The sequence below is a fragment of the Scyliorhinus torazame genome, chromosome 28, assembly GCF_047496885.1.
Source record: "Scyliorhinus torazame isolate Kashiwa2021f chromosome 28, sScyTor2.1, whole genome shotgun sequence".
In the NCBI taxonomy this organism is placed as follows: Eukaryota; Metazoa; Chordata; class Chondrichthyes; order Carcharhiniformes; family Scyliorhinidae; genus Scyliorhinus; species Scyliorhinus torazame.
The window spans coordinates 3,360,271-3,379,619 of NC_092734.1; the positions used below are offsets into that span (position 1 = coordinate 3,360,271).

Here is a 19,349-nt window from a genome sequence, read left to right on the forward strand (position 1 = left end):
CGACACTAAGATAAGTGGTAAACCAAAAAGTGCAGAGGATACTGGAAGTCTGCAGAGGGATTTGGATAGGCTAAGTGAATGGGCTAGGGTCTGGCAGATGGAATACAATGTTGACAAATGTGAGGTTATCCATTTTGGTAGGAATAGCAGCAAAAGGGATTATTATTTAAATGATAAAATATGAAAACATACTGCTGTGCAGAGAGACCTGGGTGTGCTAGTGCATGAGTCGCAAAAAGTTGGTTTTCAGGTGCAACAGGTGATTAAGAAGGCAAATGGAATTTTGTCCTTCATTGCTAGAGGGATGGAGTTTAAGACTAGGGAGGTTCTGCTGCAATTGTATAAGGTGTTAGTGAGGCCACACCTGGAGTATTGTGTTCAGTTTTGGTCTCCTTACTTGAGAAAGGACGTACTGGCACTGGAGGGTGTGCAGAAGAGATTCACTAGGTTAATCCCAGAGCTGAAGGGGTTGGATTATGAGGAGAGGTTGAGTAGACTGGGACTGTACTCGTTGGAATTTAGAAGGATGAGGGGGTATCTTATAGAAACATTTAAGATTATGAAGGGAATAGATAGGATAGATGCGGGCAGGTTGTTTCCACTGGCGTGTGAAAGCAGAACTAGGGGGCATAGCCTCAAAATAAGGGGAAGTAGATTTAGGACTGAGTTTAGGAGAACTTCTTCACCCAAAGGGTTGTGAAGCGATGGAATTCCTTGCCCAGTGAAGCAGTAGAGGCTCCTTCATTAAATGTTTTTAAGATAAAGATAGATAGTTTTTTGAAGAATAAAGGGATTAAGGGTTATGGTGTTCGGGCCGGAAAGTGGAGCTGAGTCCACAAAAGATCAGCCATGATCTCATTGAATGGTGGAGCAGGCTCGAGGGGCCAGATGGCCTACTCCTGCTCCTAGTTCTTATGCTCTTATGTTATCTGTGCTGGGACATCACTTCATGTGCTGTGGATGTGAAAGCGAAGCAGCAAGACTAAAACAACTGTGAAAATTTCCAGCTCAAACTGGAACACCAAAATTAAAGCACAATTTTAACAAGGTGTTTGAAATTGTGTGCACCTTGTCAGTGTTGGGGTAGAAACTTCCTCCAATGGGGACTGTGCGGCAATGGGTAATTAATGGACTCAGTGCTGTTAGCCATTCCAGTTCCACAATACTCCGGTGTAACATAACCACTTCAGTCTATGTCCACACAAACTGAATGAGGTAAAACAATACGAGTGCAATACATTTCCAGACTGGCAGCCGCTGTGTGTGGACTGGAGGTGGTAGCACACTATCAGTGACTGGATCAGAACAGTACCATAAGACCATAAGATATAGGAGCAAAATTAGACCACTCGGCCCATCGAGTCTGCTCCGCCATTCAATCATAGATGATATTTTCCCATCCCTTTCTCCTGCCTTTTCCTCATAACCCCTGATCCCCTTATTAATCAAGAATCTATGTATCTCTGTCTTAAAGACATTCAAAGATTTGGCCTCCACAGCCTTCTGTGGCAAAGAGTTCCACAGATTCACCACCCTCTGGCTGAAGAAATTCCTCCTCATCTCTGCTTTAAAGGATCATCCCTTTAGTCTCAGATTGTGTCCTCTGGTTCTAGTTTTTCCTACTCGTGGAAACATCCTCTCCACATCCACTCTATTCAAGCCTCGCAGTATCCTGTAAGTTTCAATGAGATCCCCCCTCATCCTTCTAAACTCCAATGAGTACAGACCCAGAGTCCTCAACCGTTCCTCATACGACAAGCTATTCATTCCAGGGATCATTCTTGAGAACCTTCTCTGGACCATTTCCAAGGCCAGCACATCCTCCCTTAGATACAGGGCCCAACGAGAGGCGAGGCCATTTTGGATTTGGTACTGGATAATGAACCAGGACAGGTGTTAGATTTGGAGGTAGGTGAGCACTTTGGTGATAGTGACCACAATTTGATTACGTTTACTTTAGTGATGGAAAGGGATAGGTATATACCGCAGGGCAAGAGTTATATCTGGGGGAAGGCAATTATGATGCGATGAGGCAAGACTTAGGATGCATCAGATGGAGAGGAAAACTGCAGGGGATGGGCACAATGGAAATGTGGAGCTTGTTCAAGGAATAGCTACTGCGTGTCCTTGATAAGTATGTACCTGTCAGGCAGGGAGGAAGTGGTCGAGCAAGGGAACTGTGGTTTACTAAAGCAGTCGAAACACTTGTCAAGAGGAAGAAGGAGGCTTATGTAAAGATGAGACATGAAGGTTCAGTTAGGGCGCTCGAGAGTTACAAGTTAGCTCGGAAGGACCTAAAGAGAGAGCTAAGAAGAGCCAGGAGGGGACATGAGAAGTCTTTGGCAGGTAGGATCAAGGATAACCCTAAAGCTTTCTATAGACATGTCAGGAATAAAAGAATGACTAGGGTAAGAGTAGGGCCAGTCAAGGACAGTAGTGAGAAGTTGTGCTTGGAGTCCGAGGAGATAGGAGAGGTGCTAAATGAATATTTTTCATCAGTATTCACACAGGAAAAAGATAATGTTGTCGAGGAGAATACTGAGATTCAGGCTACTAGACTAGAAGGGCTTGAGGTTCATAAGGAGGAGGTGTTAGCAAGGCTGGAAAGTGTGAAAATAGATAAGTCCCCTGGGCCGGATGGGATTTATCCTAGGATTCTCTGGGAAGCTAGGGAGGAGATTGCTGAGCCTTTGGCTTTGATCTTTAAGTCATCTTTGTCTACAGGAATAGTGCCAGAAGACTGGAGGATAGCAAATGTTGTCCCCTTGTGCAAGAAGGGAAGTAGAGACAACCCCGGTAACTATAGACCAGAGAGCCTTACTTCTGCTGTGGGCAAAATCTTGGAAAGGTTTATAAGAGATAGGATGTATAATCATCTGGAAAGGAATAATTTAATTAGAGATAGTCAACACGGTTTTGTGAAGGGTAGGTTGTGCCTCACAAACCTTATTGAGTTCTTTGAGAAGATGACCAAATAGGTGGATGAGGGTAAAGCAGTTGATGTGGTGTATATGGATTTCAGTAAAGTGTTTGATAACGTTCCCCACGGTAGGCTACTGCAGAAAATACGGAGGCATGGGATTCAGGGTGATTTAGCAGTTTGGATCAGAAATTGGCTAGCTGGAAGAAGACAAAGGGTGGTGGTTGATGGGAAATGTTCTGACTGGAGTCCAGTTACTCGTGGTGTCCCACAAGGATCTGTTTTGGGGCCACTGCTGTTTGTCATTTTTATAAATGACCTGGTGGAGGGCGTGGAAGGATGGGTGAGTAAATTTGCAGATGACACTAAAGTCGGTGGAGTTGTGGACAGTGCGGAAGGGTGTTACAAGTTACAGAGGGACATAGATAAGCTGCAGCGCTGGGCTGAGAGGTGGCAAATGGAGTTTAATGCAGAAAAGTGTGAGGTGATTCATTTTGGAAGGAATAACAGGAAGACAGAGTACTGGGCTAATGGTAAGATTCTTGGCAGTGTGGATGAGCAGAGAGATCTCAGTATCCATGTACATAGATCCCTGAAAGTTGCCACCCAGGTTGAGAGGGTTGTTAAGAAGGCGTACGGTGTGTTAGCTTTTATTGGTAGAGGGATTGAGTTTCGGAGTCATGAGGTCATGTTGTAGCTGTACAGAACTCTGGTGCGGCCACATTTGGAGTATTGCGTGCAATTCTGGTCGCCGCATTATAGGAAGGATGTGGAAGCATTGGAAAGGGTGCAGAGGAGATTTACCAGAATGTTGCCTGGTATGGAGGGGGGATCTTATGAGGAAAGGCTGAGGGACTTGAGGCTGTTTTCGTTAGAGAGAAAGTTAAGAGTTGACTTAATTGAGGCATACAAGATGATCAGAGGATTGGATAGGGTGGACAGTGAGAGCCTTTTTCCTCAGATGGTGATGCCCAGCATGAGGGGACAGAGCTTTAAATTAAGGGGAGATAGATATAGGACAGATGTCAGAGGTAGGTTCTTTACTCAGAGAGTAGTAAGGGTGTGGAATGCCCTGCCTGCAACAGTAGTGGACTTGCCAACACATAGGGCATTCAAATGGTCATTGGATAGACATATGGACGATAAGGGAATAGGGTAGATGGGCTTTAGAGTGGTTTCACAGGTCGGCGCAACATCGAGGGCTGAAGGGCCTGTACTGCACTGTAATGTTCTTTGTTCTAAAACTGCTCACAATACTCCAAATGGGGCTGACCACAGCCATATACAGCTTCAGACGTACATCCCTGCTCCTCTATTCTAGCCCTTTCGACATGAATGCTAACATTGCATTTGCCTTCCTGATTGCTGACTGAACCTGCACTTTAACCTTAAGAGAATCTTGAACTCGGCCTCCTGAGTCCCTCTGTGCTTCTGATTTCCTAAGCATTTCCCTATTTAGAAAATAGCGTTTCTGGATAATACGCCGTTGAGATAAATTGCTTTATTCCTAAACTATCCATAGCTTCCTTGAATAACTTTAACATAAAATTGGATCCCTGACCTGATTGAATTTCTTTTGGTAGTCCATATCTCATAAAGATTTGGTTAACTCCTCTACAACCCGCTTCGCTGTAATGTTTCCTAATGGGTGGCCTCCGGAAATCTAATAGGCACATCTGGTCAACAGATACTGATTCCCACTTTTGGTTTGAAGCAAGGGTCCCATGTAATCATTTAGGACCCGAGTAAATGATTCCTCCAATGTTGGAATGGGTATTAAAGATGCTGGTTTGATTATCGTCTTGAGGTTTCTCTATTACCTGACATGTGTGACATGTATGCCAAAATTCAACGACATCCTTATGCAGTCCAGGCCAATAAAAATATTTTTGTATTGTTGCTTAGGGTTTCCTTACTCCTAAATGACTCCCCATTTGCTACCCACAAAACCTCCCTTCTATAACCCACCGATAATACCACTTGATGAACCTCTGCCCATTTCCCATCTGCTTGAATATGTAAAGGTCTCCATTTTCTCATTAATATATTATTTCTAATGTCATAATACTCCGGTATACACTCAGATTCCATTTCCGTATATGCTTTCTGATACAACTGCTTTATCTCTGAAACTTTCTGTTGTAATTCAACTGACTTGCTTGATATCTGCTTCATCCACCACTTTCTCTTGTTCTTGACCAACCATCTGATCAAAAATGGTTTCTGATAACTGAACCTCAGCCTCCCTATCGGTACTCCTTGAGGTCTCTTCCTCCTGTCTCAACCTGTGCCATGTGATCTTATCACCACAGAACCAGGAAACACCCCAGGATATGCTTGTTGAAACATCGCAGTTGTTTGATTTTCCACTGGCATTTCAACCTCAGTAGTTGCACTCTCACCTGTGATCCACATATATCATTACCCAGGATAAATTGTTAAGGGTCCCCCTCATTGGGGGAGCTCGTAACCTGCAAGCTCCATAGAGGGGAGTGGTGCGAGTGGATCATCCCCATAGGATATAACACTTTCCTTTTCATGGGAATAGAGATACCTTGACCAAGCCTGAATGATCTCTTCTTTAAAGGCAGCCCATTTGTTCAGTTACAGGATTTCCCTCCTCTCTCTTGGAATTGATTTGAGGTCTCCTGATTATTGTTGTGTAAAAACAAATTACTGAAGATTCTGGAATCTGAAACAAAAACAGAAAATACTGGACAATCTCAGCAGGTCTGACAGCATCTGTGGAGAGAGAAGCAAGCAAACGTTTCGAGGCTGGATGAGTCTTGTCAAAGCTAGAGTGAACAGGAAATGGGGTCAGATTTATACTGTAGAGGGGGGGTAGAGCGGTGGGGGATACGGAGCCAGTGATAGGTAGACATTGACAAAGATGTCGAGGACAGAAATAAAATAAAGTATGTTAGCGACAAGGGAAAGCTGGACACACACAGCAGATAGTCAGTGACAATTGTGTTCAGGAGGATCTACAGCTAAATGTTGAACCATCTTGGCTTCTTTCTCGAAGTCAGTAATTTTAAATATGAATACGCCTGATGAAAAGTTCATTTGGGCGCAGCCATGTCCACTGTTCATTTGATCTATTGGGCCAGCTGGAATCAATTAGAATTTAGACGAAGCCAAGCAGAATTGGATCAATATTTCTAATGTCTCTGCTCTTGTGCTAAGAGCAATTAGTTCATTAAACAAACTATGTGAAGAAGTGCCTCTTTTAGCAATAGAACACATTTTTATTCAGCGAATGGTGGGGAACTTATCATAGAATCATAGAATCTACAGTGCAGAAGGAGGCCATTCGGCCCATCGAGTCCGCAGCGGCTCTTGGAAAGAGCACCTTACCCAAGCCCACACCTCCATCCTAGCCATGTAACCCAGCAACCCCACCTAACCTAAGGGAAATTTATCATGGCCAATCCATCTAACCCGCACATCTTTGGACTGTGGGAGGAAACCGGAGCACCCGGAGGAAACCCACGCACACACGGGGAGGATGTGCAGACTCCACACAGACAGTGACCGAAGCCGGAAATCAAACCTGGGTCCCTGGAGCTGTGAAGCAACTGTTCTAACCACTGTGCTACCATGCCGCCCCATAGCACTTCTATTACTGCTGTTGTGGAAACCCCTTTCCCATGGATGTGGCCCTGTATCTGCTCAGTATCTTGATGGAGATAATGTGAAAGGAACAAACAAATCAGTGAAGATTCTGTAACTGGACAGGGCTGTGAGTGCAGGTGCTGTGAGTGCAGGTGCTGTGAGTGCAGGTGCTGTGAGTGCAGGTGCTGTGAGTGGTCCCTCAGTGAAAACCTCTGAGGATTGTTAATCTTTAGAAATCTCGCCCCCAGAGAGCAGTGGAAGCTGAAAGATATGTCCAAGGCTGAGTTAGACAATCTACAGGGAGTTCAGGGGATAACAGACAGGAAAGTGGAGGTGAGGCCATAATCAAGTCAACCATAATCTTACTGAAAAGCAGAGAAGGCTGAAGGGGATGAATTGTCTAGTCCTGTTTCTATTTCTGATCTTTTTATGCATCTTGAATCGTATATCAGCAACGATGGGTAACAGCAACAGATTTCCTTCTCTAAAGGACGTCACTGAACCAGGTGGGTTTTGATGACAATCTTGTCTGGAGGAGTTTTGGATTCGGGGTCACAAGTATATAAATTGGCAGTCAGCTATTTGTAAGTAGTTTTAAGATATTTTATTAAGAAACAAAAGTTTGGGGCAGCAGGGTGGCGCGGTGGGTTCGCCCTGCAGCCTCACGGCGCCGAGGTCCCAGGTTCGATCCCGGCTCTGGGTCACTGTCCGTGTGGAATTTGCACATTCTCCCCGTGTTTGTGGGTTTCGCCCCCACAACCCAAAGATGTGCAGGCTAGGTGGATTGGCCACGCTAAATTGCCCCTTAATTGGAAAAATTTAATTGGGTACTCTAAATTTAAAAAAAAAGAAACAAAAGTTTAGATACGATAAACTAATTAGACAGAAAAAGGAAAAGACGCACGACAGTGGAAAGTGGTTTACTGATCCCAGAGATTGAACGGACGGCTGGGGCAGAGTCTGTTCATCAGTAGCTTGTTGTGACTGCAGATTCTGCTCTCTTAATCAAAGTGTTCAATTCAAACCCTTCTGACCAATGGGTACAGGACAAGTAGCCAAAATATCAGGGTGGCTACTTCCTCCCCTATTTGTCACCCTGCTCAAGGTCAGCTATTAGTTTCTGAACACTTGCGTAGACAAGGGGAGTACACAAGACATCATCCTTGGGAGTGTCGGCATGGCAACCTGAACCAAGTGACTGTGCCATTTCCAAGGGCTGTTTAGAAGTCAAAAAGGTTTAGAAATTGGCTTTCCAGAGAGAGAACCAATGCTGTTTAGCTAATCTCAGAAAGGTTTTATACCATGTGGAATTTACAGGTCATTTGCTGGTCATCATTACTGATCCTAGCTTTTTAATTCCAGATTTAATTAACTGAATTTGAATTCTTAGCAGGTGTGGTGAGGTTTGAACTCATGTCGTAGAATCATACAGTACAGAGGCTCTTCAGCCCTTCAAGTCTTCCCCAGAAAAAATAAACTCCTCTAATCTACACTAATCCCACTTCCCATCACTTGGCCCATAGCCTTGAATGTTATGACATTTCATCACCTGAGAACTTCAAATATTGTGAGGTTTCCTGCCCCAACTCCCCTCCCAATCAGTGCATCCCAGATTCCCACCACCCTCTGGGTGAAAAGGGGTTTCCTCAAATCCCCTTTAAACCTCCTGCCTGTCACCTTAAAATTAAGCCCCCTTGTTATTGACATTTCAACCAAGGTGAACAGCTGATTTCTATCCACCCTGCCCATGCCCCTCAATCTCATGCATCATAATCTTGCACGTCACTAGTCCCGACATCACAATCGCTAGTGCAGCAACATACCCACTATGCTGCCATTCTCAGTAAAGGCATTGGTGATGTGTTGTTGCTAAAGTAACTGTTTAAAGTCTTTTATAATGGAGGGCATCTCGAACAGTGCAGCTCTCCTTCGATAGACACTGAAACTGTCACTGCGAAAGCCTCTTCCTGGTAGTTGTAAAGACCGTACTGGAAATGATTTCTGACAGTTTCAGCCCAGTGCCTTGTGGGCAATTACTTTTCAGATGACAATGTGATGTCACTCAGGGTGAGGTGAGTTAAAGAGGAGGGTTAGGAATTAGATAATAGTTAACCAGTTGTATTTGCTGCATATTTAATTATAGTTACAGTTATTAACAAAGTTAATTGTGTTTAAATTTACAAAACTGGTGACTGGAATTATTGGGCAGCCAATGGCCAGAGACTTTGGATATTTTCTAAAAATTAATTGTGAATTTGAATTGTGTGGTGACTCCGAAGTGGGGCTGAAATTGACCGTACCCTGGCTCAGGGTGGTTGTAAGACTCAGAAAAAATACATTCCAGTGTGAAGGCAAGACTCGAGGAGAAGGTTGTACCATCCGTGGCTAACTAAGGAAGTTAAAGATCGAATCAAATTGAAAAAAAAGGTGTACAATTCCACAAAGATTAGTGCCAGGTCAGAAGATTGGACAGAATATAAAAGCAGCAAAGAATGGCAAAAAAAATGAGGAAGAAATTAAAATATGAGAGAAAGCTAGCGAGAAATATAAAAACAGATAGTAAGGGCTTCCAAAGGTATTTAAAAAGGTAAAGAATAACTAAAGAGAGTTGGTCCTATGCTGAATGAGTCTGGGAAATAATTATGAAAAAAAGGAAATGGCAGATGAATTGAACAGATATTTTGTGTCTGTCTGCACTGGAGAACATACAAATAACATTCCAGAAATACTCGTAAATCAAGAGGTGAAAGGGAGGAGGAACTTAAAACAATTACAATCAACAGGGGAAGGGTACTGAGGTAATTATTAGAATTAAATGCTGACAGGTCCCACAGTTCTGATGGACTTCATCCCAGAGTTTTAAAAGTGGCTGCTGAAATAGTAGATGCAATGGCTTTAATTTCCCTTCATCCTTAGATTCTGGAAAACTTCAATCAGATAGAAAATAGCAAATGTGACTCCTCTGTTCAAGAAAGGAGGGAGACAGAAAGCAGGAAATACATTTATCCAAGCATCTGTCATTAGGAAATAATAGAATCTATTATTAAAGGGGTTATAGCAGGATATTTAGAACATCTTCATGTAATTGGCAGTCAATGGTTCAGTGAAAAGGAAATTGTGTTTGACTAATTTATTAGAGTTCTTTGAAGAAGTACGAAGCAGCGTGGGTAAATGAGAACCAGTCGATGTTGTTTACTTGGATTTCCAAAATACATTTGAGAAGGTGCCACATCGAAGGATGCTCCACAAAATCAGAGCTCGTGTTGTGGTGGGATTAGGGGGGGGGGGGGGGGGCAGCATATTACCATGGATGCAGGATTGGATAGCTAACAGAAAGCAGAGAGTAGGGATACCTGGGACAATTTTGGGTTGGCAAACTGTAGCTAATGGAGTGTCAAGGTGATCAGTGCTGGGACCTCGAGTATTTACAATCTACATCAATGCCTTAGATGAAGGGACCGAATGTCAGGTAAATTTTCCACTGACACCTCGAAAGATAAGACAGGACATTGTCGAGAGGAGGTAGTGTCAACAGAGGGATATAGATAGTTTATGTGAGTGGGCAAAACTTTGGCAGATGGGGTATAACGTGAGAAAATATGAAATTATCCACTTTGGCACGAAGAATAGAAAAACAGTAAATTATTTAAATGTTTAGGAATTTCAGAACTCTGCAGTACAAAGGAACCTGGGTGTACAGGTACAAGAATCATAAAAAGGTAGTATGCAGAGGCAGCGAGTGATTAGGAAGGCTAATGAAATATTGGTGCTTATTGGAATATAGGAGGGAAATGTTGCTACAGTTGTACAGAGAGTTGGTGAGACCACATGTGGAGTACTCCTTACTTAAGAAAATATATAATTACTATCGAAGTAGTTCAGAGAAAGTTCACCTGACTAATTCCCATGACAAAGGGGATTATTTCCGAAGAAAGATTGGACAGGTTGGGCCTGGGCCAGAAGCATGAGAGGTGATCTTATTGAAACATAAAAGCCCAAAGGGATGCTGAAAGAACGTTTCCCTGGTGAGAGAGAACAAGATTTAATGAACACTGTTTACAGTCTCCCATTTAAGTTGGAGCTGAGGAGAAATCGTTTCCCTCAGACGGTAATTTTCCTGTGGGACTCTCTTCCACAGAGAGCAATGGAGGCAGGGTCAGTAATTATTTTTAAGGCTGAGTTAGATAGCTTTTTGATTGACAAGAGAGGCAAAGCTTAGGGGGAGTAGAGAGGAAAGTAGAGTTGAGGCTACAGTCAGATCCACCATCATCTTGTGGAGCAGGCTCGAGGGACTGAATACCCCAACAAATCCACCCTTGACCCAGTCCAGAGCAAAAAGTGAATGGAAGTTGCTCCGAAGTCTCTCTACAAGTTTTCCTCAAAGTTCGCCTGAAAAGTAGTGCAAGAGTCCTCGACTGTTTCAGAGACGGTGCTGAGAGACCAATCGAATAACATTTCAAGGACTGCGTCCTTTTCCTTTCAGCCATTAATTTGGAACGTTTTGGCAGAATTCCTCTATTTTATGTTATTATTTTGGTGTGTGTGGTGAGAGAGAGTTAGGGTATTTAGAGTAATTATTATTCCTTTTATATTTCATGCTGTCTATTAATAAGCTTTGCCTCCTACTTGGCAAGTCTGGTTTTATAATAAACTAATAATTTTGTTGTTTATTGAAGAAACCTGGGTTTTGAGTGGTGATTCTGAAATTAATAGGTAAAACACATAGTTGGCTGTGTAGCTAGCTGGAAAAATCATCTAAATATATGTTGTGACTGTGGAACAGTGAAACTAGAGACAGACAGTGCACTCCTCCCACCTCGGTCATAACAGTTCAGAGAGGGTATTTGGGACAATTTCCAAGAGCAGCACATTCTACAGTCAACCAGGGACCAGGCTATTCTGGACCTGGCAATGTGCAATGAGACAGGATTAACTAATAATCTCATTGTATAGGAACCTCGAGGCAACAACGATTGTAACATGATAGAATTTTATATTCACTTGAAGGTGAGAAGTATGGCTCTAAAACTAGTGTCTAAAGAAAATTATAAGGATACAAAGGCAGAGTTGATTAAAGTGGATTAAGGAGATATTTAATAATTCTCAGCAAAGATTTATCCCAGTGAGAAAAAGAATACTCTAGGAGAAGGATACATAGCTCAATTAGGAAGTTAAGGATAGTATCAAATTGAAAGAAACAGTGTACAAATCTGAAGAGTTTTTGTGGCAAGTCAGAAGATGGATGGATTTTATAGAATTGGCAAACAATGACTGCTAGTTAGAAATGTAAAAATATAAAGGAGGAGTTTCTACAAATATAAAACCGGAAAAGAGTAACTAAAATGAATGTTGGTCCCCAGGGAGAGAGTTGGATTGAATTGGATTTGTTTATTGTCACGTGTGCCGAGGTACAATGAAAAGTATTGTTCTGCATACAGCTCAGACAGATTATTCCTTACATGAAAAGAAAATACATAATAGGGCAAACATAAAATACACAATGTAAATGGTAAGTTTCCGTAAATGGTGGGAACATTGCACAGTCTTCACTTTCGAAAACCTAGAAAACTTCTCAAATATACTTGAAATCTTGAAGCCATTATTTGGCCTTAATTGGGCCTCTGACTATTTCAGCTGGAAGCTATGTGCTGTGAGGTTGATTGTGATTTTAACAAATCAGAAAGCTAAAGAAGATAGCAGAAAGATAGCGGGCGCGATTCTCCACTCCCACGCTGAAGTGGCCGCACCGTCGTGAACGCCGTCGAGGTTCACGACGGCGCGGAACGGCCCCGGTCCTGACCGATTCAGGCCCTGACAATGGGCCAGTATCGGGGCCGCGTCATCTACCCGCGCCAGGCCTTGTCGCCCGCGTAAAAGCGGCGCCGCATAGATGACGCGGCCGGCGCCGCATAACGGACGTTATCCGCGCATGTGTGGTTGCTGTCCTGTCCAAATCCGCCCCGCAAGAAGATGGGGGACGGATCTTGCGGGGCCGCGGAAGGAAGGAGGTCCTCCTTCAGAGAGGACGGCCCGACGATCGGTGGGCACCGATCGCGGGCCACCCCACATTCCAGGTGAAGCCCGCAGGATCCCCCCTCGCCCCCCCACAGGCCGCCCCCCCCCAGCGTTCACGCACCGCCCACGACTGTAGCGACCAGGTGTGGACCCGCCGTTTTGGCCTGGCCGCTCGGCCCATCCGGGCCTCAGAATAGCGGGGGTGCCGGAGAATCGCCATTTTGGGTGTCTCCGGCGATTCTCCGGCCTGCGGCCCGCGAAACTCGACCGGCCCGTTCCCACCGCTTGGGAGAATCGCGGGAGGGCGTCGGACCGGCGTCCCCGGAAATTTCGGCGGCCCAGGCGATTCTCCCAACCGGCGTGGGGGTGGAGAATCCCGCCCAGCACATACCAAATAAAGAAGCCAGTCTATGAATGGGGCAAACTTTGATCCACAAATCCACTGTTACGTCAATAATCTGTTTTTATTTCTAATTTCAATTTTCTCTCGAGATGTTGGCTGAATTCTCCACTTGTCACCACCGGCAGCGAGAATTGTGATCGGGAGGAGAATAACGCGCAAGTGAAAAACCGCAACGGGCTGGGAATTGCAGAATGCTGGCTCATTTGCATGTCCTGAATCACGGAACGAAAGCGCCCCCCAATGGGAATGGGAATTGCACGCTATTCAGTTCCAGTGGGAACACTTATCTCCCAATCGGAGAATCCAGTACATTGGATCGATCTTCAATTCAGCTGTTGCAGCACATCATTACAAGTCAACTCCTCCAGTGAAGGAGGACTCACTGGAGTGTGACAGTGATATTTCATGTAATATATACATTCCCCGAATGTCATGACAGTATATCCTGACTGAGTATCCCCAACAGCAAGCACTGACTGCAGCAAGGTCCACAGGAACATAGGAATTGTTTGATGAGAAAAATCCAAGGTCTACCTAATTCACCAGCTACAAATCTGCTCGTTGCATGATAGAACGATAGGAGAGTTTGTAACTAATTCTAGTAACTAATCTCCACCAATTACTCTACAATATTATCTGAGGAAACCCCCAGTGGTTGAGAGCAATGTGAAACTTAAGGCCAATATCACCTGTTCCTCTCAAGCATACGACACAGGTCATACATTAAGAGCGAGACCTACCGACCGTATTGCATCTGAAAGACAGTGTGGCACGACATAAGGCGACCGGTACATGGTGGATGATCTCTCTTCCGGGATCAAACCGGCTCTCCACGCCTCTTGAGATCTAACGCAATCTCATAGAAACACAGATAGAAAATAGAAGCAGGAGGAGGTCATTCGGCCCTTCGAGTCTGCTCCACCATCATTATGATCAACGAGTTCAATACCCTGATCCCGCCTTCCCCCCCATATCCCTTTAGCCCAAGAGTTTTATCCAATTCCTTCTTGAAATTACACAATGTTTTGGCCTCAACTACTTTCTGTGGTAGCGAATTCCACAGATTCACCACACTCTGGGTGAAGAAGTTTATCCTCACCTAAAAGGTTTACCCCTTCTCCTCAAACTATGACCCTTAATTCTGGACTCCCCCTCCATTGGGGGCATTTTTCTGAATCTACCCTGTCTAATCCTGTCAGAATTTTGTAAGTTTCTATGAGATCCCATCTCACTCTTCTAAACTTCTAAATGAATATAATCCTAAATAAAAGATTTAGTCTCTCCTCATATGACAGTCCTGCCATCCCAGGAATCAGCCTGGTGATCCTTCGCTGCACTCCCTCCATAGCAAGAACATCCTTCCTCAGGTAAGGACACCAAAACTGGACACAACACTCCAGGTGTGGCCTCACCAATGCCCTATCTGTCTCACGAGACGTCGCGATGTGAATCCCTCCCATTGTGGCCAGGATCACTTTTTGGCAAATGCATATTAGAGTGAGACAGCGAGTTTCACTCTCATATGCATTCCCATGATCTACCCAAGGCATGGGACCGAAGCCCCTCACCCTGGAGATCTCGGGCGAGCGCTGCTCAGTGCTGTCCCGACAAATGGAATGGCACTTGTGGGCGTCTCCAGGGGCTCAGAGATCCCAGTTCTTGCTCTCTGGGCTGGCTGGCACCATGGCACTGCCAGTGCCTCCTTGGCAGTGTTAGCCTGACACCCTGGCTAGAGGGACACTGCCAGAATGCCAGGCTGGCACTGCCAAGGTATCACTGCCAGCTGGCAGGGGCACTGCCAGGGTGCCAGTCTGGCATTTTCTAGTGGTGCGGACGGGCCTGTGGGTGCTCCGTGCAGGTGCTGGGGATGTGGATGGGCCTCAAGACCCTTTATCGGTGAAATGGGGCTTGGGAGGGTTCAGGAGTCACGTCGGTGGGTCAATATATTGGGATGGCATTTAAAACTGGCATCGCAATCTCTCCCTGCACTGAGGAGTTCCAGCGAGTGGAGGTCCTCAGTGTAGAAAAACGGAACAAAGAGCAGCTCTGAGGCCTTGTATCTACCCGCATGGCCGTTCGATAGCATGGTGTTTCTTGGTGCTCCGAGTGCTGGGGAACTCCTGCCTAATCATGCTCCACGGGACTCTGTTCCATTCGGGTAGATCATGCCCCAAGTCTCAAATTGTTTATATACACATCCCAAAATATTATTTTCTGAGAGAAAGCTGTCAGATTTATATTTGAATGAATCAATATTAAATGTTTCTACCTTATCTGTAGAAAGTCGATTCCATTGACTGACCACTCACTGACTGAAATATTAGGTTAGTTTTGAATATACCTCCTCCAAGTGCAGGCTTTTGTTATTCAGTTCCTTTGGACTCATAAAGACAGTAATCATATCCCCTCTCAGCCTCTCTTCTCCTGTGCGAACAAGCTCAATTTACATAATTGTTCTGCAAAACCCAAACTCTCCATCCCCTCAAATATTCTGATCACACTCTTCCTTTGTATCTCGTAGTGACCAGAACTGTGCACCATATTCCAAATTCACCCATGTCAATTATTTATAAAGTGGCAGGATAACCTCACAATTTTAGCTCAATGTTGACCTCGAAATATATTCCAACATCAAATTTGCTTTACTCAATGCTACTATACACATTGCTGTGGTGACTTAAACTTATTGTCAATCAGGATTTCCTCATTTTCCATGTGCATTATTTTTTGTTGCGTTCAAACAATAGTCTCTGGATGTTTTATGCTCACGCGAAGCACCTTACGTTTCTCTGCTGAATGTTACCTGCCACCTGTCAGCTCACTTCTCAAGAATATACAAATCCAACTGTTGTTTATCCAGTTGAGCTTTGGAGTCGACCACCTTCATTGGATTTGTATCATGTGCAAATGTAGTTACTGTCAGCTTCAACAATAACAAAAACAGAAAATGCTGGACAATCTCAGCAGGTCTGACAGCGTCTGTGGAGAGAAAAGGAAGATAACGTGTCGACACTGTGGTATTATCAGGTATTACGGTACCTGAGAGGCTGAAGTGCCATTGGTTAAACCTAGGGGGTTTGCCTTTGATGCAGCAATCGAACTTTTAAAAGGACACTATATTCACCCAGTAAATCAGGTCTATGCTCGTCACCTGCTTGCAACAAGACAACAAAACCCCGGGGAATCATTGGAGGAATTCTTCCGCGCTCTATTGGTGCTGGGCAGAAGTTGTGGCTGCCCGCAAGTTTCAGCAAGCGAGCACACGGAACTCCTAGTCCGAGACGCCTTTGTAGCAGGTATGAGCTCTTCAGAAATCCGCCAGCGTCTTTTAGAGAAAGACACCCTGGGACTTAGGGAGGCACGGGCCCTTGCAGGGTCCATGGACGCTGCCTCCAAGAACGCCCGATCCTACGTGCCCTACCGCGCGGCGGCCCCCTGGTCAGCGTGGAATCCCGCAGCAGCCGCCCCAGAGACCTTCCCCGCAGGCCTGTGCTGTAAGGCGGCCCGCCAACCCTGGCAGACCCCCACGAAATGGCCCTTTTTGCCGCACCCCCTGCAGATGGATGTGCGGGCCGGGCAGAGCTGGCGGGTGTGTTTATCCTGCCCGCAAAAGAAGCAGCGGGGTCCTGCTGCCCGGCCCGCACATCCATCTGCAGGGGGTGCGGCAAAAAGGGCCAGTTCGTGGGGGTCTGCCAGGCACGAGCGGTGGCCGCGGTCTCCAGTGGTGACTCCGGACCGCCACAGCGAACGTCTCCAGGGGCCTTCCCTGTTTGCGAACCTCACCCCGGATTGCAAACCCGTCGCCACCAGGAGCAGATGGTACAGTGCCCAGGATCGGATCTTTATTAGGTCAGAGATTCAAAGGTTACTGAGGGAAGGGGTCTGTGAAGCCAGCAACAGTCCCTGGAGATCTCAAATAGTGGTGGTAAAGACCGGGGAGAAGCATAGGATGGTCATCGACTACAGTCAGACCATCAACAGGTTTACGCAGCTGGACACGTACCCTCTCCCCCGCATATCCGACCTGGTAAACAGGATTGCACATTATAAGGTCTTCTCCATGGTGGACCTCAAGTCCGCCTACCACCAGCTACCCCTCCGTACTAGTGACCGCAAATACACTGCTTTCGAGGCAGACGGGCGGCTCTATCACTTCTTAAGGGTTCCCTTTGGTGTCACTAACGGGTTCTCGGTCTTCCAGCGCGAGATGGACCAAATGGTTGACCGGTGCGGTCTACAGGCAACGTTCCCGTATCTCGATAATGTCACCTTCTGCGGCCACGACCAGCAGGACCATGACACCAACCTCCAAAAATTTCTCCAGACCGCTAAAATCCTTAACCTAACATACAATAAGGATAAATGCGTGTTTAGCACCGACCTCTGTGCCATCCTCGGCTATGTAGTGCGAAATGGAGTTATAGGCCCCGACCCTGAACGCATGCGCCCCCTTATGGAGTTCCCCCTCCCTCACTGCCCCAAGGCCCTGAAGCGCTGCCTAGGGTTTTTCAGTTACTACGCCCAGTGGGTCCACAACTATGCTGACAAAGCCCATCCCCTGATCCAATCCACAACTTTCCCCCTGTCAATCGAGGCCCGCCAGGCCTTCAGACGCATCAAAGCAGACATTGCAAAGGCCACGATGCGCGCCATCGACGAGTCCCTCCCCTTCCAGGTCGAGAGCGATGCATCTGACGTAGCTCTGGCCGCCACCCTCAACCAAACGGGCAGGCCAGTGGCTTTCTTCTCTCGTACCCTCCATGCTTCCGAAATTCGCCACTCCTCAGTCGAGAAGGAGGCCCAGGCCATAGTAGAAGCTGTGCGACATTGGTGGCATTACCTGGCCGGCAGGAGATTCACTCTCCTCACTGACCAATGGTCGGTGGCATTCATGTTCGATAATGCACAGCGGGGCAAGATAAAAAACGACAAGATCTTGCGGTGGAGGATCGAACTCTCCACCTACAACTACGAGATCTTGTACCGTCCCGGGAAGCTAAACGGGCCTCCTGACGCCCTGTCCCGCGGCACATGTGCCACTGCACAAGTGGACTGCCTCCGAGCCCTCCACGAGGACCTCTGCACCCAGGGGTCACTCGCTTTTTCCATTTTGTTAAGATCCGCAACCTGCCCTATTCCATCGAGGAGGTCAGGACGGCCACCAGTGACTGCCAAACCACACTTCTACCGGCCAGAGAGAGCGCACCTGATAAAGGCTTCCCGTCCCTTTGAACGTCTCAGCATGGACTTCAAAGGCCCCCTCCCCTCCACCGACCGCAACACGTACTTCCTGAACGTGATTGACGAGTACTCCCGGTTCCCATTCGCCATCTCCTGCCCCGACATGACCGCAACCACCGTCATCATGGCCCTCCATAGCATCTTTGCACTGTTCGGGTTCCCCGCCTACATATATAGTGATAGAGGATCCTCCTTTATGAGCGATGAACTGCGTCAATTCCTGCTCAGCAAGGGCATCACCTCGAGCAGGATGGCCAGTTACAACCCCCGGGGAAACGGACAGGTAGAGTGGGAGAACGGAATGGTCTGGAAGACCGTTCTACTGTCCCTACAGTCCAGGAACCTCCCAGTCACCCGCTGGCACAAAATCCTCCCGGATGCCCTCCACTCCATCCGGTCACTGCTTTGTACGACCACCAATCAGACACCTCATGAACGTCTCCTTGTCTTTCCCAGGAAGTCCTCCTCCCGGACCTCGCTCCCGACTTGGCTGGTAACACCCGGACCCATCCTGCTCCGAAAACACGTGCGGGCGCACAAGTTGGACCCGTTGGTCGAGAGAGTCCGTCTGCTACACGCTAACCCCCAATACGCCTACGTGGCGCTCCCTGACAGCCGACAAGATACGGTCTCCCTACGGGACCTGGCGCCCGCCGGAACCCCACGTACATCCCAGCCACCAGTCCCACCCTCCCCTCCACCGCAGCACCTTACAGGAGGATCAGTCCTCCCGCCCCCCCTGCCTAGGCCCCCCCCCACCCACCGATGCCCCCTACAGGCGCCCCCTTCCCGTTTTTCCCACCAGCGCCGTCTAGGGGTGACGAAGCTGCCATGGAGATCACAGCCACGCTCTCGGAGTTGCAGACGCCCGAGCCCCCACCGGAATCACCACCGAGGCTCAGACGATCACAGAGGACGACCAGGGCACCCGACCGACTGATTGCAACATTTTAACTGATCTGTAAATATTAAACACTGAATGTACATGTCTGACATGCTTGTAAATAATCACTAAACACTGTAAGGAGGTATCACGGTACCTCCATAACTGATTGTACCATGTTGTTACATTTTGTAGTTGCTGACCACCAACCCCGCCGGACTCTTTTTTTAACAGGGGGTGAATGTAGTATTATCAGGTATTACGGTACCTGA

The 19,349-nt window shown here is 46.5% G+C and overlaps 1 protein-coding gene and 1 long non-coding RNA gene across 2 annotated transcripts in view; both read left to right on the forward strand.

Annotated features, from left to right (window-relative positions):
• The window catches only part of LOC140403431 (glutamate receptor ionotropic, delta-1-like), a 1,359,932-nt gene that overhangs the window by 130,546 nt on the left and 1,210,037 nt on the right, over window positions 1-19,349 (forward strand).
• Window positions 8,424-19,349, forward strand: part of LOC140403475 (uncharacterized) — an 83,023-nt gene continuing 72,097 nt past the window's right edge. The window contains exon 1 of the long non-coding RNA XR_011938334.1: window positions 8,424-8,607. This is a non-coding gene — a long non-coding RNA (uncharacterized lncRNA). The remainder of the gene's footprint in view (window positions 8,608-19,349) is intronic.